Below are 23,664 nucleotides of genomic sequence, written 5' to 3' on the forward strand. Positions count from 1 at the left end.
CTGTCGCAAAAACGAATGCACCTGGCCGAGGTCACAATTTCAAGCGCAAGGAAAAGGTTGTCTATTTTCATGGGTTCCCAAGAAGAACTCCAAAGAAAACAGGCAAATATTCTATGAAATGCTTGAATGTGCACACGAAAGCAGTGCAACACCTGCAGAACATAAATAAGCTTTGGCGCAAAGAATATATTGCATGCTTTCACTATCATACAAATGGAAAGCTCTCGTCTTTGCGAAGTTGCCATCTTTTGGCGGCTTGTAGTTTTTGTATCGCCACTGTGTGAGCCGCTGCTACGATAGTTATCGAGAGGCGCGCCAAGGTAATTCCTAGGAGTCACATTCCAATGAATATTTGAGAAGACCGGAGGAGTTTAGGCCCACATGCCTAGCCAGAGTTCAGTACTTTTTATGAAAACTTATGCTGGCACCAGTGACTTCACAGAAACGTAAAGTAGTGTTGACTGCCTCTTGATCGATGGGTTTAAGAACGCAAAAGAAGGCAATGACATCCGAATAAGCTAAAACTTGAACTTCCTCAGCTACATATCTGTCTCCTCTTATGCTAGAATTTAGGAGCCCTTCTAAACATAGTTGTTCTAGATAAACTGCAAAGAGCAAAGGCGAGAGCTGGCATTACTGACGTACAGACAAATTGAAATCTATTGCATTGGAAAGTGTGCGATTTACAATTAGCCTTGTTGGGCACTTCTTATAACAGAGTGAAATATCATTGTACAGTATACATCACACAACTGCAGGTTTCTAAGAAGCCGGAACGAAAAGCATGCTGTGCCTTAGCTAATGATTTAACAACGTCTATTTTAAAGAGGGCTATATGGTTCGTGCTATCATCAATACTCTCAAGGACTGACCATACTATATGTATGCTTACTCTAAAAATCGACTTCGAACTCCACTTGTTTGGTGTTCACCTACACATTTAGTGATCACTGTCTGTAGCCGATTTGTCGAAAATTTCCCCAATATCTTGTAGTCAACGTTACAAAACGATGTAGGCCTACATCCATTAACTCTATTGCTTCAGTATCAGGACTTTGGGGGAATAACGTTGTATGGACCTAGATAAAAAAGGAGGGGATTCACCACGTTCATGAGCCTCGTTAAAAGTTGCTTAAGGAAATGTATCAGAAGTTCCTGAACTGCTATGTAAAGAAGAAGAATAAGAAGGTGTTTAATGAGAAGAAGGAGGAGAGGTGGGCCTGGAAAGCGGGTTTCTATCCTGCTAATCCTCACAAGGGTAAGGGAAGAGGGAAGAAAGAGAAAGAGGGGGGACTTTGAGGGGTGGGTGTGGTATAGCACAAGGAGTCACTGCACAAAATGTCTCGTTTGGTGTAGGACACGCACAAAAGTCTCTACATTAGCAGATGCCCTAAAGATGGGAATCTAAACTTGTCTTGCTTAGAATGCGAGCATGCCCTTTAAGCTGTGTTGTGCGTGATTTGTCACTAAGGCCATCTGGGCCTAGAGTTCTGTTCTTCTGCACGCTGATATTGCAAATCTAGTTTCTTCCCCCATTATGTGCCCATCAACAGTGAGCTTGTCATAATCTTGTAACTGAGGCACAAGGGCAATGAAGTGGTCAGATTGTCTCTCTAAATCCTTCTGAAGATCAGCCACAGCAAACAAACTTTATGTAATAATCTTCAAATACGGCTCTTATTTCACATCTCTGTGCAAAAGAAATCTCGTGACTCAATTTGCAGTATCTCTTCAGAAAGTGCATATCTATTTTCATCCTTGAGAGCTTTCTTAGCGGGTTTCTTTTCAGTGGAATGAGTAATACGAGAACGAATCATTGCTCCCCTGTGTACATCTGTATCGTGTTTTTATTTTCTGTGCTCGAACCACATCTGTCTCATGCACGTACAATCCCGGCTTTTGACTTTCAAAAGTATGGAGACTATGAGCTAAATCATAAAGGCGTTTTTCAACGTTTTTTTTATCTGGAACTATTTCACATGAAATATAATAGCCTGATAGTTAACTTTTTATTTAAACCTTTCTCATTGAGCGAAGATTGGCAGCCGTCGACGCTGTGCTACCTCCTACACCATATATTTGACTTTTTTTACAAAACAATCCTCGCGCAAGAACTGTACGTTATGAGCATCCATGGATCCAAGTTTAGAGGAACCTTACAAAAATCTTTAAGACCCCAAAGAACGGTGACCAAGCAATGGTCAGTAAAAAGCATGGGCTTCACAGCATAATTAAGGATGTGAGATTATAGGCTTATAGATACATAGACACTGTCGAACGGATCATGATACACCGCCTGAAAGTGCGTAAAGATCAACGAGGAAGGTTCGTGCTCTCCCAAATCTAATAATTGTGTTCATTCAATAATTGTGAGTGTATATACATTCAAAATTACTTCCTTTTGCCGTCCCCCCCCCCATTTTTCGCGTTGTATCTGTTTTGTTTTGGTGAAAATAAAATAAAATAAAATAATTCAGTAAAACTGACCCATGCTTTACGAACATGTGCGTCCTGTGCACATGCTTCCCAATACAGCATGAAATATTGCAGCAATTATTCGGGGTAAGGCGCCCGTTGCAATCGGGTGTCAGAACATGTGATTATCGTACAAACTTCGTGGTTTAAAGCCAGTAGCCCCCTACAAAAGGCACACACGCTACTGCGCCTGTTTCCTGAAGGCCACGTAATGGATGTATAGCGAGTTCGAAAAGGTTTCCTACGCTAAGTGTTTCAGGTTGGCACTAGAACGAGAATATCGTTATAGCATTCAACTCATAAGGGCGAAGCTTTAGGGTCCCACAAAGTTGTTCATGAAACATGTGAAGCAAACGACATATTTTAGCAAGAAGTAGTTTGCAGGGTGGAGGGTATCATGTCAGCTCCCCCTGTCATGAACACAAGAGTTAATATTTATTTCCCCTTGAATATTTATTGGCCAGAAGAGTAGTCACTCTTCTGACCAATAAATATTCCATTCACGCGTAAACTCTAGGAGTTTGAGATACGGGAGCATAGACTAATGTGTTAATGTAAGCCAATATAAGGCTGAGAGTATTGCAGAAGATGAGTAGATAGCAGTCCACGATGCGTAACGTCACCAATTTCTGGCCATCATGGTGAAGTCATCAAGTGATGGTGTTTACTTTCGCACCGTTGTTTTTGAAGCCGTCGGCGCCTACCATAAATTATATGTCATGGAGAGCCATCAAAAGTTCGGGTGATAAAAAGAGAAACGCGCTCGTATTCCAGAATACTGCACAATACATGCGGATTTTGTGGCATCGCCCTATAAAGAGCCCCTTAAGATTTCATGTCCTCGTACCTCATTTCACCTAATAGTTTCCTTAAGATTCTCAATTTTCATTTTCTGATTTTCCGACCAAACCCAATCTTTCACTAAAGATTAAACTCACCGCCTTCATACACGTTCCCTGCAGTCATATGCAGTCAGTTGACTAATTTTGGGGTAAACATTATAGTTTTGTTTCAAGCAAACAAATATTTGAGTGCGCTGAATTTTCCTAATGGAAAGCTTTTCTAAAATCAAAGAAATGAATGTCATGACCCACTATAGGGCAGCGTTGGGTTATTTTTAGTGACATGTTATATGGATAGCCACTATACGGACCTTCTCGGCTGGTTTTCCGCCGGCATTGATGTCATGCACCGTAGATGTGTATATATATATATATATATATATATATATATATATATATATATATATTACGTTGTGACTGCTCACGGAGGATCTACTGGACTATATGCAACGCTATGGCCACTTAACCACCATGCCTGCATATATATATATATATATATATATATATATATATATATATATATATATATATAGTGGCAGTAATAATTCAATGGGCCAGTTAGTCTTCGTGAAGGTATGGGATATGGCACAACGGGAGCGTTGTCAACAAGGATAAATATATTTATTTCCCAACAGTTTCGGGAGGGGTCCTCCCTTCATCAGGGGATGAGTTATAACTCATCCCCTGCTGAAGGGAGGACCCCTCCCGAAACTGTTGAGAAATAAATATATTTATCCTTGTTGACAACGCTCCCGTTGTGCCATATCCCTTATATATGCTGTCACGGGTAACTTATTTAATAAGTTAAATACGATGCACCGTGCTCGGCGAACAAGATGGCGACAGTTCATCAACAACCAGCCACCAACGTCGTCTTTCTCTTTCTTGCAGACAGGCTGTGCCGGCTGTTGCGTATCATAACCCCCCGGCGGTAGAAGCACCATCTCGGTGCTTGAGCAACTCGGATGCGGTAGAAGGAGGGTGATAAGGCTTTAGTCGAGCTATGTGCACGATGTCACTCGATGGTGACGATGATGACGTCGAATCGGCTGGAACGATCTCGTATGTAACGTCAGTCACCTGGTGAACGACGCGGTATAGTCCAGTGTAGCGTGACAGAAGTTTTTCAGGAAGCCCTACACGCCGAGTGGGGGACCAGAGGAGAACAAGGGAACCCGGTGAAAAGTGCACGTTTCGATGATGGGAATCGTAAAGCTGTCTTTGGTGCTCCTGTGAAGCCTGCAGGCGGCTACGGGCGAGTTGGCGTGCGTGGTCGGCTCGCGCGATGGCTTCGCTGGCATACTCAGTGACCGAGGGCAGCAAGGTGTCAAATGGTAGGGCGGGTTCTCGGCCGTATAGAAGATAGAATGTTGAATAGCCGGCAGTGTCGTGACGTGACGAATTATATGCGAACGTCACAAATGGCAAATGAACGTCCCAGTCCTGGTGGTCGGCCGCTACGTAGTTAGAAAGCATGTCGGTTATGGTGCGGTTGAGGCGCTCCGTAAGACCGTTCGTTTGCGGATCGTACGAAGTGGCAAACTTGTGCTTGGCAGAGCAAGAGCGCAGGATTTCATCAACGACAGCTGATAGGAAGGTCCGGCCCCGGTCAGTGAGAAGTTGGCGTGGAGCTCCGTGTACTAAAATAATATCATATACCAGAAAGTCCGCCACATAGGTTGCGCAACTCGTCGGAAGTGCTTGTGCGATAGCGCACCGTGCCGCATAGTCAGTGGCGACAGCGATCCATTTGTTGCCTGAGCTGGAGATCGGGAATGGGCCAAGCAGGTCGGTTCAATGGGAATGTCGATCGGCTGAAGGAATCCTGCTGGTAGGGAAGATGGCTTTTTGCAGCGCTGGCAGGGCTCACAAGCGGCGACGTAGCGTCGAACAGAGCGGGCAAGACCAGGCCAAAAGAAACGACGACGTACACGGTCGTATGTGCGAGAGACGCCCAAGTGGCCCGCCAAAGGAGCGTCATGAAGTTCGTTGAGAACAGTCGCACGAAGATGTGCTGGTATGACGGGGAGCAAGTCATGGCCATATGGATCGAGGTTACGGCGATATAGAATGCCGTCTTTTACCAGAATCCACCGACTTAGATTGGAAGTAGCATACACAAACAGCTTCCTGCACAAGATACATCGATCCAACTCACCGGAATGCCATTGTGGTCATGTAGAAGAAAATGTTCGCCACATTTTTTTGGAGTGCGTTAAATACGCGAATGAAAGAGAAAAATTAAAGAACAAATTAGCAAGTTTGGACAGACGGCCCCTCACAATAAAGAAACTACTTGGACCATGGCCTGAGATGCATCTCCAGAAAAAGGCGATAATCTTCCTGACAGACTTTTTAGTGGAGACCGGACTGGACAAGCGCCTATGACTGACAGCCAGAGATGGGTATTATATAAAATGTGGTCATGTATATACTGGCATTAGATTAGTAAGGTGTGCGTGTAAGTAGTTTATGACTGTGTGAACTGCGCGAAGAAAACTGTGTATTGGCATGATATTTGAACTGGTTTCAGTGTGCTATTATGTTTTTTTCTTTTCCGTATTGTTAATTTTTGGGTACCGTTCTGTATTATTATTTTATTTTTTGCTGCAGAACTTTGTGATATGGAGTAGCCGAGGCAATAGGCACCTCAATCTCTCCACAGCAAAACAGTTAAAACAGAACAGAACAGAACAGAACCAGGAACATTTGTAGAGATGCGTCGCGAGGCATTGACTCAAGCTTGTCAATGATGGTTCGCAGGGAAACATCCAGGCGTTGTTCGTGGCCAAGGTTGAGTAGCTGCGTCACAGACAGAAGGTCTGTAAAGGTGTCAGTATGGGCAGCCTCTTCCACAGGGTAGCGTGATAAACAATCAGAATCTTGATGTGACCGCCCTGTTTTGTACGTTACGGTGAACGTGTATTCTTGTAATCGTAGGGACCAACGAGCGAGGCGTCCTGTGGGATGCTTGAGTGAGGCCAGCCAGCAGAGCGCGTGGTGGTCGGTGACTACCCGGAATGGACGCCCGTATAAGTATGGGCGAAACTTGGCGACTGCCCACACAAGAGCGAGACACTCACGTTCCGTGATTGAATAGTTGCGCTCGGCTGTAGATAGCAGGCGGCTTGCATATGCTATAACACGGTCATGTCCGCGTTGATGTTGCATTAGCATTGCCCCGATGCCATGCCCACTAGCGTCAGTGCGAACCTCGGTTGGAGCTGATAGATCGAAATGGGCTAAAATCGGTGGTGTTGTAAGGAGCGTCGTGAGCTGGGAAAAAGATGAGGCTTGATCAGCGCCCCAGAAAAACGGGGTGTCCTTCTTCAGGAGGTTTGTGAGTGGGCGTGCAATGATGGCGAAGTCCTTAACAAACCGTCGAAAGTAGGAGCACAAGCCCACAAAACTGCGAACGTCCTTTGTTGACTTCGGAACAGGAAAGTCCGTGACGGCGCGAATTTTCTCGGAATCCGGGCGGACTCCTGCGGCATCGACGATTTGGCCAAGTACGCTTATTTGACGACGAGCAAAGTGACATTTCGACGAGTTCAGTTGAAGTCCGGCTCGACGAAAAACTCCAAGAATTGCCGATAAACGCTTGAGATGGGAGTCGAATGTGGGCGAGAAAACGATAACGTCGTCTAAATAACATAAGCAGGTTTACCATTTAAACCCTTTGGGCAATGAGTCCATCATTCTTTCCAATGTGGCCGGCACATTACAGAGACCAAAGGGCATAACTTTGAAGTGATAAAGCCCGTCAGGAGTGACGAATGCGGTCTTCTCACGGTCCATCTCATCCACAGCGATTTGCCAATAGCCAGATCGAAGGTCGATAGTGGAAAAATACGTAGCACCGTAAAGGCAGTCTAAGGCATCGTCGATTCTAGGCAACGGATAAACATCTTTCTTAGTAATTTTATTGAGATGCCTATAATCTACACAAAAGCGCCATGTTCCATCCTTCTTTCTGATCAGGACGACAGGAGAAGCCCAGGGGCTACAAGAGGGTTCGATTATGTCTTTTGCAAGCATCTTTTCGACTTCCTGTTGTATGACTGTGCGCTCGGATGCGGAAACACGGTATGGACGTCGGTGAATGGGACTCGCGTCACCAGTATTGATGCGATGAGTAACAACACTCGTTCGGCGCAAAGCCGTGCTGGCGAAGTCGAAAATGTCACTATAGAACTCCAGGACGTGACGAAGGGCTTCCGCTTGATCAGGAGTGAGGTCTGATGGTACCATGTGGTCAACGTCAACGCCCGATGAACGTGATAGAGTTGGTTCATGGTCTGAGGTGCAGCAATCATCCACTCTGAAGGGTTCAACCGTATGGTCTTGTAGAGCAGTAATTTCGGCCAGGGAGATACCTTGTGGAAGAATTTGGGCAGTGAGGGCAAAATTGACAATAGGAAGGCATGTGCGGTTTTCAACGATTGTCAAAATGGTGTGCGGAACACCGACGCCATGCGTAAGCATCACGGCATGAATTGGTGCCACCATGTAATTGCCGTCAGGTACAGGTGGTGTAGAGAAGAGGTCAATATGTGTGACACAGTTAGGCGGAAGGCGTGCGAAATCAATGCATTAAAGGCGACTTTGGGGTGGGTTGGTCAGATCAGAAAGTAGAGACATTTCAAGGTCAAGACAGCCGGCTGAACAATCTATAAGGGCCGAGTGAGCGGTTAGAAAATCCATGCCTAGAATTACTTCATGAGGGCAATTTTCTATAACGGTGAAAAGAACAGCAGTACTTCTATCGGCGATAGTCACACGGGCAGAACACATGCCAATAATCGTGGCAGTTCCCCCGTCGGCGACTCGAATGGCTCGGTTCAAGGCGGGTGTGACAACTTTCTTTAGGCGGCGACGAAGAGCAGCACTCATTATGGACACATGCGCGCCGGTATCGATCAACGCGCGCACAGGTACATTGTCTAAAGTAAAGTTCAACAGATTCCGGGTGGTCGGTAACGTTACACGAGGATTTCTTGCAGAGGTCGTCGTCAATGCAGCTTCACCTCCAGAAGGTGCACTGCCTAGTTTTCTGGTCGGGGTCGCTGCGAATAGGTCGGAGAGGCAGGACGGCGTTGTGGGGGCGAACGAGATTGACGGCGAGCAGGGGATGGTGAGTGGGCGTAGCGAGGTCTCGTCAGAGGTGCGGCATAATTAGAGGATGTGGTCGGCATAGGGGAATCAAAATCAAATGTTGAGGACGACTGGTGGTCAGAAGTGGCCTGGGTAGGAGGCCCATAGCGTGCCGGCGGAGCCAAGTGATTGCGGCAGTGGCGAGCAATATGACCGACACGTCGGCATTGAAGCATATGGGCTTGTCGTCCAGTGTACGCCATTCGGACAAATTGCGCTGTCGAGAGTAGTTGGAACCAAATCGAGGAGCGGAGGGACGACGATAAAAAGCCTCGGCAAAGTAGACTGGTTGAATGGGGTGTAGGCCGACGTTCGATAATTCTTGACGAACGACGGCTTGTATCAGTGAGATAGTGGTCGGTGAAGGATCAGGCGTTGGAAATGGAGTAGCTACTGGTTGGGCTGCCTCGACCTCACGACGAATGATGCGGGTGAGGTTGTCACATCGGGGAACTGGGCGGACGGAGTCATCACAAGGGGAAGTAGCAGCTGTGTTCAGCAGGCGCGTGATGCCGTGGGTGACGCGGCGGGCTTTAGCCTGTGCTAGACGGCGGCATTCTGTCAGGATCGTGTCGATGCTCGTGACATTATTAAAAACCAGCAGGTTGAAGGCATCGTCAGCAATCCCTTTGAGGACGTGATTAACTTTTTCTTCTTCTGACATGCGCTGGTCGACATTGCTACAAAGTGCCACGACGTCAAGAATGTATGAGACGTACGATTCAGTAGACGTCTGGGCGCGAGTGGTAAGAGTCTTCTTGGCAGCGAGCTGACGACCAGATGAATCGCCGAAAAGATCACGGATCTTCGATTTGAAAAGATCCCAGCTTGTGATTTCGGTTTCGTTGGTTTCGAACCATGTCCGCGGCATGCCGTCGAGGTAGAACACAACATTGGCGAGCATGAGCGTGGGATCCCAGCGGTGGGTAGCACGGACTCGCTCGTACCGGTGCAGCCAGGAGTCAACGTCGATGGTGCCGTCAGCGGAGAAAGTTCCAGGATCCCGCAGGGGCGGCAGGGTGACGTAGGTTGTCGACTCGGATCGAGAGACTGGTGGGGATGAGGCACTGGCAGTTGAAGTAGCCGAAGAGTCCCCGGTGTTGCGACCGCTGCGCGTCTCCATCGAGGTACGGGAGTCGTCCATCTCCACCAATAATTTTACGGGTAACTTATTTATTAAATTAAGTACGATGCACCGTGCTCGGCGAACAAGATGGTGACAGTTCATCAACAACCAGCCACCAACGTCGTCTTTCTCTTTCTTGCAGACAGGCTGTGCCAGCTGTTGCGTATCAATATATATATATATATATATATATATATATATATATATATATATATATAAACGCAAGAAAGCAAAAAATTCTGAAAAAGACTCGGCGCGTGGAATCGAATTAGGATCCTCCGAGTCATGAATGCGAGGAGCTAACCACTGAGCTACAAAGAAGCACGTCCTTCAGCGCCCAAGCTGCAAGCTATATATATCTGCCACTTACCGCTCGTGATGAGCATCTCGGAAGGAACTATCGTCTTTTCAGCATTAGCAGCAAGATGGTGCAATGAGCGCGAAGTTTAGAGGCTATAGCGGCGGCACACATCCTTAGCTTCCAAGCGTATTTTGTCTCGTGGGTAGTCGTAAAGCGCCTGAACGCACACTCGCGCGCCCTTACCTCGCACGTGGGAGCATCTTATGTTTTAGCTGTCCTTAAACTTTCCCCGGAACGGTTCTGTTGTTGGTATGGGGCGCACAAAAATCACTGCAGTCATGCAGAGTCTCCGTTTGGAAAAGGAGCGCGCTTTTCAGGCACAGCGAAGTAACATATAAAACGTTTATTCGCGTTCATCTGTACCTGTGAGTATGTTTCATGCGTTATTTGTGCGTGAAAAACGCGGGGCATGTTCATATCTGGGCATGTTCTTATGCATGGACGGATGCACGGATGCCTGCACGGACGGATGGACGCACCGATGGACGCAGGAGCGGATGCATGGACGAACGCTGGGACAGACGCACAGATAGACGTGCGGACGCAAGAACAGACGCACGCATGGACGGGCGGATGGACGCACGGGTGGCCACACAGACGCATGCATGGACGGACGGAAGCAACAACGAATGGACGGACGGATGCTATGCCCCACATTCCATCATTCACTCCACGGATATGCTGCCATTTTTTTTCAGAATCCCGAGCTATTTTGCTTTCTTCATAAAATCATGAAATGTATATGAAAGCATGAAATGTAAATTATAACTTTCACGACATACATCTCATGATTTTCATGTTATGACTAGAGACATATATTCGTCAAACAGTCATGTCATGTCATACCAGTTTTGGGATCGATACCATGATCTAAACCGCCCGGAGCGCCAGAATTCATCATCATCATCAGCATCATCATCAGCATCATCATCAGCCTGACTACGTGCACTGCAGGACAAAGGCCCCTCCCATGTTCCGCCAGTTAACCCGGTCCTGTGCTTGCTGCTGCCACTTTATACCCGCAAACTTCTAATTCTCATCTGCCCACCTAACCTTCTGTCTCTCCTAACCCGCTTGCCTTCTCTGGGAATCCAGTTAGTTATCTTTAACGACCAGCGGTTATCCTGTCTACGCGCTACATGCCCGGCCCATGTCCATTTCTTCTTCATGATTTCAGCTATAATATCCTTGACCTCCGCTTGTTCCCTAATCCACTCTGCTCTCTTCTTGTCTCTTAAGGTTACACCTACCATTTTTCTTTCCATTGTTCGCTGCGTCGTCCTCAATTTAAGCTGAACCCTCTTTGTAAGTCTCCAGGTTTCTTCTCCGTAGTTAAGTACCGGCATGATACAGCTGTTATATACCTACCTCTTGAGGGATAGTGGCAATCTACCAGTCATAATTTTAGAGTACTTGCCGAATGTGCTCCACCCCATTCTTATTCTTCTAGTTACTTCAATCTCGTGGTTCGGCTCTGCGGTTATTACCTGCCCTAAGTAGACATAGTCTTTTACAACTTCAAGTGCACTATTACCTATCTCGAAGTGCTGCTACTTTCCGAGGTTGTTGCACATTACTTTCGTTTTCTGCAGATTAATTTTAAGACCCACCTTTCTGCTCTCCTTGTCTAACTCCGTAATCATGAGTTGCAATTCGTCCCCTGAGTTACTCAGCAATGCAATATCAACGGCGAAGCGCAGGTTACTAAGGTATTCTCCATTAACTGTTATCCCCAACTGTTCCCATTCTAGGCTTCTGAAAACCTCCTGTAAGAACGCGATAAATAGCAATGGGGAGATTGTGTCCCCCTGCTTTACACCCTTCTTGATTGGTATTCTGTTGCTTTCTTTATGAAGCACTATGGTAGCAGTTGATCCCCTGTAGATTTCTTCCAGAATGTTTATATATACTTCATCTACGCCCTGATTCCGCAGTGTCTGCATGACGGCTGATATTTCTACTGCATGAACTACTGAACGCCTTCTCGTAATCTATGAAGGCTATGTATAGTGGTTGGTTATATTCTGAGCATTTCTCTATTACCTGATTGATAGTATCAATGTGGTCGATTGTTGAGTAGCCTGTTCGAAATCCTGCTTGTTCCTTTGGTTGATTGAATTCTAATGTTTTCTTTACTCTGTTAGCAATTACCTTGGTAAATAGCTTGTATACTACAGAGAGCAAGCTGATCGGCCTGTAATTTTTCAAGTCCTTGTCATCTCCTTTCTTATGTATTAAGATGATGTTTGCATTCTTCCAAGACTCTGGTACTCTTCCCGGCAGGAGACACCTCGTAAACAGGGTGGCTAGTTTTTCTAACACAATCTGTCCTCCATCTTTCAGCAGATCTGATGTTACCTGATCCTCACCAGCAGCTTTGCCTCTTTGCATGGTCTCCAAAGCTTTTCTGACTTCTATCATTACTGGTGGGGTGTCATCTGGGTTACTGCTAGTTCTTATAGTATTAAGGTCGTGGTTATCTCGGCTACTGTACAGATCTCTGTAAAACTCATCCGCTATTTTAACTATGCTATCCATATTGGTAGTTATTTTGCCTTCTTTGTCCCTTAGTGCATACATCCGACTTTTGCCTATCCCAAGTTTCCTCTTCACTGCTTTGACGTTTCCTCCGTTTTTCAGAGCGTGTTCAATTCTCTCCATGTTATACCTTCTTACATCGCATACCTTACGTCTACTAATCAACTTAGAAAGCTCTGCTAGTTCTATTTTGTCTGTTGTACTTGACACTTTCATGATTTGACGCTTCTTAATTAGGTTCTTCGTTTCCTGGGAAAGCTTGCCAGTGTCCTGTCTAACTACCCTGCCTCCAACTTCCACTGCACACTCCGTAATGATACTCGTCAGATTATCATTCATTGTATCTACGCTAAGGTTGGTTTCCTCACTAAGAGCCGAGTACCTGTTCTGCAGCGACACACTGAATTCCTGTACTTTCCCTCTCAGTGCTAGCTCATTGATTGGCTTCTTGCGTATCAGTTTCTGTCGTTCTTTCGTCAAGTCTAGGCGAATTCGGGACCGTACCATTCTATGGTCACTGCATCGTACCTTGCCAACCACTTCCACATCCTGCACGATTCCTGGGTGTGCACCCATTATAAAGTCTATTTCGTTCTTATTTTCCCCATTAGGGCTCCTCCATGTCCACTTGTGGTTTTCTCGTTTTCGGTAGAAGGTATTCAAAATCCGTAAATTATTGCGTTCTGCGAATTCTACTAGTAGCTCTCCTCTGGCGTTTCTAGTACCGATGCCATAATCTCCTACTGCCTGGTCTCCAGCCTGCTTCTTCCCTACCTTTGCATTAAAGTCTCCCATCAGTATTGTATACTGTGTTTTTACCTTACTCATTGCTGATTCCACGTCTTTATAGAAGCTTTCAACTGAAGCGTCATCATGGCTGGATGTAGGCGCGTAAGCCTGTACCACCTTCATCTTGTATCTCTTATTCAGTTTAATTACGATACCTACCACCCTTTCAGTATTGCTATAGTATTCCTCTATATTGCCAGCTATGTTTCTGTGAATTAGGAACCCCACTCCCAGTTCTCTTCTGTCAGCCAAGCCCCAACAGCAAAGGACGTTCCCGTTCTGTAGCACCGTATAGGCTTCATCTGTCCTCCTAACCTCACTGAGCCCTATTATATCCCATTTACCACCCTCTAGATCCTCGAATTGCCAGAATTCATTGGGGACTAGATAGATAGATAGATAGATAGATAGATAGATAGATAGATAGATAGATAGATAGATAGATAGATAGATAGATAGATAGATAGATAGATAGATAGATAGATAGATAGATAGATTGATTGATAGATAGATAGATAGATAGATAGATAGATAGATAGATAGATAGATAGATAGATAGATAGATAGATAGATTGATAGATAGATAGATAGATAATGCTCAAAGTCGCCGAAGTTTGCTAAGACATGCTTCGCATTTAAAACAACGGGCTTAGCTGAGCAAAGATTGCGTCTGATCCACTTAGATTTACGAACTTCAGATGCCCGCCCATGACTGGTCGTGGCCACGGCTTATGTTTCAAACCATTTCTTTGGCGCCCCTTGAAAGATAACCTGAGTATCTCCAGAAAGCTATTGCGTCTCCGAAAGCATAAAAAAAAATATTGGCAGATTCCAAGTACAGTGGGAATCGATGATATGCAAACACGAATGAGGAAGGTTTTTATGTCACTTTAAAATTAGCACAACGTTGCGAGGCGGAGGTATATTATGCCGTACATGACTTAATTGTCATGATTATCATGTTTGGACGTGTCATTTAAGTTCGTCATCTATTCACGTCACCTGATGCCAAATTTGATTGATTGATTGATTGATTTGTGGGGTTTAACGTCTCAAAACCACCATTTGATTATGAGAGACGCCGTAGTGGAGGGCTCCGGAAATTTTGACCACGTGGGGTTCTTTAACGTGCACCCAAATCTGAGCACACGGGCCTACAACATTTCCGCCTCCATCGGAAATGCAGCCGCCGCAGCCGGGATTCGAACCCGCGAGCTGCGGGTCAGCAGCCGAGTACCTTAGCCACTAGACCACCGCGGCGGGGCACCTGATGCCAAATTGGGTGTATGTGGAGCTAGCGAAACGGCCACGAGCGTGCTGTGCGCGTAGCATGTAGTCAAGTTTATATATCACGCATGCTATGATTATCATGTTCGGACGTGTCATTCACCTTCGTCGCCTATTCACATCGCGTAATGCCAAGTTTGGTATTTGTTCAGCTAGAAAAACGGCCGCGAACGCGCTATAAAGGTATACTTGTAGTCATGCTTTATATGACACGCATAATATGATTATCATGTTTGGACGTGTCATTTACCTTCACCGTCTTTTCACGTCACGTGACACCAAATTTGGAATGTGTGGAGCAAATGAAACGGATGCCAGCGCTATATGAGCTCGTATGTTGTGATGTTCTTGCATGAAACGCGTGTCATGATTATCATGTTTGCGCCAGTCAAATACCATCGTAATCTATTGACGTCTCAAAACACCATGTTTTGTATATGTAGAGCTAGCAAAATGGCGATGAGCACATCAGGAAGGGCCCAATATACTCCGACGAATACCATTGACGCGCGCGCACGCTGGGCGCAGCGACGCTATGGTAGTAAAACGCGAGACCGGAGCGACCAGCGTCCGTCAGCGCGCCCCGCCGCGGTGGTCTAGTGGCTAAGGTACTCGGCTGCTGACCCGCAGGGCGCGGGTTCGAATCCCGGCTGCGGCGGCTGCATTTCCGATGGAGGCGGAAATGTTGTAGGCCCGTGTACTCAGATTTGGATGCACGTTAAAGAACCCCAGGTGGTCTAAATTTCCGGAGCCCTCCACTACGGCGTCTCTCATAATCATATAGTGGTTTTGGGACGTTAAACCCCACATATCAATCAGCGTCCGTCAGCGCGGCACGACGGCCACCGGCATGACATGCGATATGCTGCATTTTGCGCCGATGACGTTACCCATACAGCACTGCATCTGCCTCTCTTCGTGAGTATATGGCAGGCAGATTGGAGCCTGTCGTGCTGTTCTGGACATTGCCGAAGTCCGCCATGTTGTCATATTTCGCCTTGATCGATGCTAATTGGCCAAGCGAGCTGCTACAACGTCTCTGAATGGCTTAAAATGCCGACGATATGAAATTTCACAATATGGCGAAATTACACAGTGCCCAGAATAGCACCCCTGCCGAGGCATCGCCAGTGTGAGGCGTCGAAACGAACGCTGGCGCGCACGCGCGCCCAGTCACGTCGAAGTGTATTGGCGCCTTGAGTGTGGAATCTACTCATGTTCTTACATAACATGCATCTCATGATGGACAAGTTTGCACCAATCACATACCTTCGTCATCCATTCACGTGACGCAATACCAAACTTGAAGGTAGCGATACGGCTGCGAGAGCATCATGCGCGTGGCATGTAGTCATGTTGTTACATGACACGCATCTCATGATTATCATGGTTGCACCAGTCACATACCTTCGTCATCCATTCACGTCTGGCAATACCAAATTTGGTATATGCGAAGCTAACGAAACGGCCGCCAGCCCACGACGAGTGTGGCATGTAGTCATGTTGTTGCATGACACGCATCTCATAATTTTCATGTTAGGGTCTGTCACTTGTGTTCGCCATGCAGTCATGTCATACCATACCAATTTTGCAACATGTCACGGAAACGAAACCACCGCAAGAGCAGCAAGACTATAACATGTAAATCATGACGTTCATGACATACATATCATGATTTTCATGTTATGACTAGTCATATATGTTCTTCATACAGTCATGTTATGCCATATCAAGTTTGGTGTCGATACCATTATCGAAACAGCCAGTAGAGCTAAAAGTCGTAGGCGGCAAGATAGATAGATAGATAGATAGATAGATAGATAGATAGATAGATAGATAGATAGATAGATAGATAGATAGATAGATAGATAGATAGATAGATAGATAGATAGATAGATAGATAGATAGATAGATAGACAGACAGACAGACAGACAGACAGACAGACAGACAGACAGACAGACAGACAGACAGATACGCTCTAACTCACTGAAGTTTGCTAAGAAATGCTTCGCATTGAAAACGATGCCAACCCAGTATGCACTGAAATGTATTTGTTTATCATTTATTAAATAATTTATTTAAAAACGTCCTTACAGGCCTCTTTAAGAGGCATTCGGTAAGGGGGGCGTCACAAAAATATATTACACATAATTATTATTAATTATTATGCAGAATGAAATGAATAAAAGTACGCGCATACTTCGTAATAAAGTAAAAAAGTGACTAATGTAAAAAAAGAGCAAAAGAGTAGATCACCGGATGTACAAATAAAACAATATATAGTTTCTTGCCTTTGCGATAATTTTCCAATCACCAAGTTTCTGTTCAGCCACACCTTCTCTTTCTTTCAAATAAATCTTGCCTTTGCCATAATTTTCCAATCACCCAGTTTCCGCTCAGCCGTACCTGTTCTTTTTCTTAATAAATCTGAACTCATGAACAATGGTTCTTGTTTTTTATATAAAATATCGAACATTTTATTGATTTCCTCCCAAAAAATGTAACGTTTATTGTATGGTGTTTGCGCAAAAACGTGAGTACGTGTTGAATGCACCTGCGAAAACAAAACCTTAATCGCCCACAAGTGGACTACTTGACGTAGTAACACATGTACACAAGCTCCGCCCACGCATCTTTGGCCGTGCTGCCACAATACTCATCATTACAACAGCTATTTACTCATCGTTCCATTACATTATCAGCAGCGCATCACTACTAGAGAGTCGATAACTACACACGTTGACGCAGACAACGTGACATGCGTAATGTTGATGTCCCTACTCTATTATATTCTCTGAGCTCATACTCTTTCATGAGGTGTGTCCACTGCATAATGGATGTGTACGCCTGTAACTTATAGCACAAACGCAAAACGTAACTGGCCTTCCCGAGTGTCTTCTGCATGCCGGCCAAATCTTGAACTTGTGCCCTGATAAAAGGGGTCCTAAAACCCAGCTATATCTTCGGGGCAGGTTCATAGTTCGAATAATGCGTTTTATACTTATGGGGGTCTACTTTTCTCCCCAACCACTCTTTGTATCTATCGTAAAGTCTAGATTATTGAAAGACGCCAAGCACGTCTTCATATGCCTGTAAAGTACGTCTTATATGTATATATGTCATCAGTAATAATGACTTCTGTTATTGTAGTTGATAGAAGGTGGTTAAATGAGCAAGCAATGCACTGCGTACAATGACACGGGGTGCGCGGTTATGGCGAAACATCAAAGAGACTCATGCGTTTGTTACGGGGAGCAAGTTTACCGAAAAATACTCAAAAAGAAGAGGCGCTTCACAGAAGAACTTCATAGACCCAGCTGGTGGTCTGAGCACTGTCTGGCACACGGCTGGTGTCGCGGGTCCTGTTTCATAGAGTGAAATACCTCTCGTTCTGACGGCGGTTGGACGGTGACACCGATGCTGTTCACCCTGAAATCAACCCCGACGCTGTTTCTTCATCAGTTCTTTTGCTGCCTCCGTAACTCCAACCTCGTGATTGATTTGGTTGCTCCGCTGAACCACGTTTTAGAAGTCGCCGCTGTACGAAACGGCATTAAAAACTCATCCGTTTCGTGGAAGTGGAGTGCTACTCTCAGTTCATTCTACGAACCCACGAGCGAAATCACGGAAGTAATATGCAATATCTGTTGCGTAGCCCGATCGAGGGCATTTACACCATTCATCGCCTGGGAATAAATGGGAGCCCAGGGACACGTTGCAAACGGTTGCCATTTGGGCATGTTGGTTTGCCATCAGTGGGTATATATAACGTTGCACGGACACAAGAAGACACGGACAGAAGCAGAGACGATGTAGCTCAGGGGGCCAAAACTTTCAACAAATTTATTTCGAAGCAGAGAGACGCTTTTATATACTTGACGTACATAAACGCACACGTTCCAAAGAACACCATCAAACTTACAACCAAACGTACACAACCACTCAGAAAGGCCAATATTCTTCCTGGAAATGCTATGGAAGCTTCACTGACGCACCTATCCTCCAGTTTTGAGATAGTATGCGCCTTTATGTCCGTGTGTTGTGCGCTTATTGCATCCGTGTCTTTTATAAACAACGTTATACCCACTTAAGTAGCAAACGGGTTACACGAGCGGTGGTAACCGTTCAGAGAGGATGATTCTGCCAGTCACTCGCTAGTTGTATTTTAACCACTGCCGTTGTTCCCCCAAGATGACGGCGGAAAGCTGCTGAGCCAAAAAGAATGTCCGAGAACGTACTAAACGAGCACTCGTATCTCAATGTATCTCTGGCCTCCCTGGTGGGTATACTTGCTTAGGTGGCACTTCGGAGACTTCGTGTTGAGGTGGTGCCTAACACAGGCCGGCAGTGACCGCTCATAGGCCACAATCCTTCCGCGCAGCGTACAGAACTACACACTTCTTTTGTGACACTTCTAAAGCTGTAGTGAACATGAGCGACTTGTTTTGATACCGCCCGATACAAGATCAATCACGACTTTGTCTTCTCAGAGCAACTGTTAATCGTATCGGTTGCCTTCGTTGTTTTCCACCACCATCACCACCATCTCAACACTTCCAAGGATAGATACATGGATTATTACATCAATCTTCATGAGACACTGCACAAGTCCTATTTGTTTCTGAACATTTATAGCGCCTATCATGAGATGAAGTAAAATTGTTACGCTGACGGGCGCTCTCTTGATTTAACAAAAAAGGAATACGTCATTCTATATCTCATATTATCTCAGAGGTAGAACCAGAAAAGAGCTTGAGCATTGGGGATTGGTCTCAGTAGGCCAGCTAGGCATTTAACACGATGAGCTGTTACATTCATTCATAATGCCGTAGATACCACCCCAGTTATTCTCAATTTATACAGGCCCTGTACTCCAAAGCACACTCAAGAGTACAACCGATATATCCTGTTTTGTCTTTGTCATTGTGACATCTTCGAGTTGGAAATAAACACCTCACATAGCTTTGTTCGCTTCCAAAAGAGGTGCGTTGTAGCAATTTATTATTATGTAGTATTTTGATGTTACCTTTGTTTTTCTAAAAGCCTAAATAAAAAAACGTCTAGGAAAGAGAAATGCGAGAGGTCAATGTGCTGTGTCATGCCAGAACCCGTGAAAGATTTCGAAGCGGTTGAAACGACCCGGAACCCTCAAGAGACCCCTTATGCACCATGGCGATGAAGATGGCGCTGATGATGATGAAGAAGATGACAATGATGATCACGAATAATAACTGGCTTGCACAGTACATGAAGTCTCGAGACACTCCACGACGCATTCCGTACGACTGGAAACAACCAACAACTAACAGAAAAACGTGCCCCGACCTCGTCTTTGCCAAATTCAGGCTTCATTTGATACTACAAAGCAGTAATAATGACGACAAAATAAATTACCGAAACACAGCTTACGAGTTATGACCAATAAACATTTTACAAAACTGTGCAACGCTGGGCACTCATTTGCGTGCGTGAGTGGTCAATGTCACGGGCTATTTACGGCAACAGCGAGTAACACCAAACCATCCCAATTCTTCACCCACTCATCACCATTTACTTTGTAGCCACGCCGATGTGGTTTAGTGGCTAAGGTACTCGGCTGCTAATCCGCCGGTCGCGAGATCAAATCCCGCCTGCTGCGGCTGCATTTCCGATGGAGGCGGAAATGTTGTCGGCTCATGTGCTCAAATTTTGGTGCACGTTAAAGAACGCCAGGTGTTCGAAATACCTTCCACCATGTCGTGTATCATAATCATATCGTTGTTTTGGAACGTTGAACCCCAGAAATCAATCATTTACTTTGTATATATGGCGTGTTTTTGAACATTCATGAGCCACGTAAGACACGCTTTAAAAAGAATTGTTTCTACTAACGCTGGCTTAGGCACTTTACCGTTCAAAATGATCTACGACGCTGAAGGTTTGTCGTCTTTCTTAAACATTAAACATAAAAGTGTGTTGACCAGTTCGCATACACTGGCGACACGTGTACACCGAAAATTGGACAGTATATTTTATTTCCAACGAACGATCAAAGAGACCTTGCGTATTTTTCTGCAGTGGGCACTTGGCTCTGCAGATTACAAGGTAACATCCAGGTTCATGGCGTCGCCAAAGCTGGACATGATGCCTCGACAGAAATCGTCGAGATACTTTTCACGAGAAAAGACGCTGTGACATTCGCATCGGCACATGCGTGGCGCCTTCAGCGATTACACTGGACAAACGCTAGTGACCAGTACGAGCTTCTGCATAAGATTGAAGCACTGTGTAACTTCAGAATGCCACGAAACCTCAACATGCAAGAGGAAACACGCTTGCACCACATCTGAATAAACGTTACATACACCAAGTACCTAAACAACAAAGTTGGATTATTGGACTCACTATTGTGCGTTCAATGTAGCGTCTTAGAAGAGCTCAGTCATGTCCTTTGCCAATGAAGGCTATTGGAACCGGAGAGACAGTCTTTGAAGGTGGCCTTAAATCAACAACTGTACTCGAACTTGTAGTTGAGACATAATCGAGGCCCATGGCAAAGCAGTGCTGCGGACGTTCTTGCATGCCAAAAACCTGAATGACAATTTGTCAATAGTGTAGTCTACGTACGTGGCTGTATGCGTTTTTTCATTTATTAATGTAGGTACCATAATCATCACCCAGCACCTGGAGTAGCATGTCAGGTGAAGAGCTAGGCAAACATCTCAAAGTCTTCGTTATATATATATATATATATATATATATATATATATATATATATATATATATATATATATATAATAAGGGAAAGAAGTGTATACCTAAGGGCTTGTTTTTCCGTGTTTTGACACAATATTAATGAGATCTAACAGACAGCAATGCCAAGGAATGTGCAGGGGAAGTTATTAGAACCAATGGAATGTAAATAGGAAGAAAGAAAAGTGGATGAAAAAATACCAAGCCGTGAGCAGGTTGTTATTAACGGCTGGTTATTTTTTCCACTTTTCTTTCTTCTTATTTACATTCCATTGGTTCTAATAACTTCCCCTGTACATTCCTTGGCATTACTGTCTGTTAGATCTCATATATATATATATATATATATATATATATATATATATATATATATATATATATATATATATCTTGCGACGGTGTCCTACACACGCCTTCATTAGGCCTGGAAGATGTGGTCAAAACAGTCACCTCCGAGGCACGACACCGACTCAAGGGTCATCCCCACTAACGATGAAGATGAAGGACACTAGATGATGCTTAATTTGTACAAGTGAGAAAGAAGCGTGCTTTAAATGCCCAGACTAATTTCCCGCGCATGAGAGCGGCCATCCTGGCCGCAACTTATAGATTAGGAGAACGTCTTGCGAAAGGCTTCATACGCGAGACATGCACTATCTCGGTACCGCGACAGAGCTGGTCACTTGGAGCAATTACAGGTTCAACGCGATAGTTAACGGGTGAGGTCTGCTCTAAGACTGTGTATGGGCCGAGGAACCGAAACTGAAATTTGTCGCACAATCCAGGAGTGCGAACTAGTGTCCAGAGTAGCACCTCGTCGCCGGGGTGGAAGGTCACAGTGGTGTGAGATGCGTCATGCAGATTTTTACGGGCTTGTTGTGTCTTCTCAGTGTTGAGTCTGGCGAGCTGGCGACAGTGATGGAGGCGGGACACATATTGTTCACAGGATGATGCAGATGGTGTAACCTGGGCTGCCAAGAACGAGACGTCCAGGAAGGAAGATGGTGATCGGCCATGGACAAGGTAGAATGGCGAGAAGCCAGTTGTGCGTTGTACGGCGGTATTATAAGCGAACGTTACAAACGGCAAAATCGCATCCCAGTTGGTGTGGTATGGCTCAATGTACATAGCTATCATGTCGGACAGAGTTTGATGAAAGCGCTCAGTGAGCCCGTTGGTTTGGGGGTGATAGCTGGAGGTTGTCTTGTGACTGGTGCCGGAGGCTTTTAGCAATTCTTCCACAATTTGCAAAAGGAAAGCTTTTCCGCGGTCACTCAGGATGACACGAGGAGCACCGTGACGCAAGATCAAGGCTTCCAGCATAAATGCAGCCACGTCAGTAGCGGAGGCCGAATTCACGCAGGACGTTTCAGCGTAACGTGTCAAGTGGTCGACAGCTGTCACTATGCATCGATGGCCACTCGGAGTCGTGCGAAGGGGACCATATTGATCGATGCCAACGACTTCAAATGGTGCCGACGGACATGGAAGTGGCTGTAGCTCTCCGCATTTAGGTGATGTTGGAAGCTTTCGGCGCTGACAAAGGTTGCAAGAGGCGACATACTTTGCTACGCTGGTGGACATCCCTGGCCAGTAAAAATGACCTTTAATGCGATCGTACGTTTTCTGGAAACCGAAGTGACTAGCAGTCAGGTCGTTGTGATAGGCCTTAAGAATATCGGCTTGAAGAGAACGAGGCAGAACGGGCACCCAGCGTTGACAATCCGGGGGATAGATGTGATGGTAAAAAACGCAGTTAGCGAGCTTGAAATGCCTGAGTTGTCGCCGAAGGCGGGCATTAGGCGGTCGCGATTTCCCCTGAAGGCGATCTATGATGCGTCTACAGTAAGCGTCAGCGAGTTGATGCGTTATGATGGAGCCGTGGTCGTCAGGTGGGATCTTGTCAATGACGGCTACAGACGAAACAGATGTGGAAGGACTATCCAAGCGTTCATCGCTGAAGTAAGAGGCGGAAGCAGTGGATGGCGCCGTAGGATAGTGGGTAGCGAGAAAGCGCATCTGCGTCCTGGTGCTTTTTACCGCACTTGTAGGTAATAGTGAAGTCGTATTCTTGAAGACGTATAATCTATCGACCAAGGCATCCTGACAAATTCTTGAGTGTGGAAAGCCAACACAGGGCATGATGGTGTGTAACTATGGTAAAATGTCGGCCATGTAGATAAGGTCGAAATTTCTGCACTGACCACACGACAGCTAAACACTCTTGTTCAGTAATCATGTAATTTTTCTCGGCATCGTCAGGACGCGGCTTGCATACGCAACGACCCTTTCACGTGATGATTCATCGCGCTGCAGTAGAATACCTCCGAATCCGTGACCGCTAGCGTCAGTAGGCAGG

Source organism: Rhipicephalus microplus, chromosome 5, assembly GCF_043290135.1.
Source record: "Rhipicephalus microplus isolate Deutch F79 chromosome 5, USDA_Rmic, whole genome shotgun sequence".
NCBI lineage: Eukaryota > Metazoa > Arthropoda > Arachnida > Ixodida > Ixodidae > Rhipicephalus > Rhipicephalus microplus.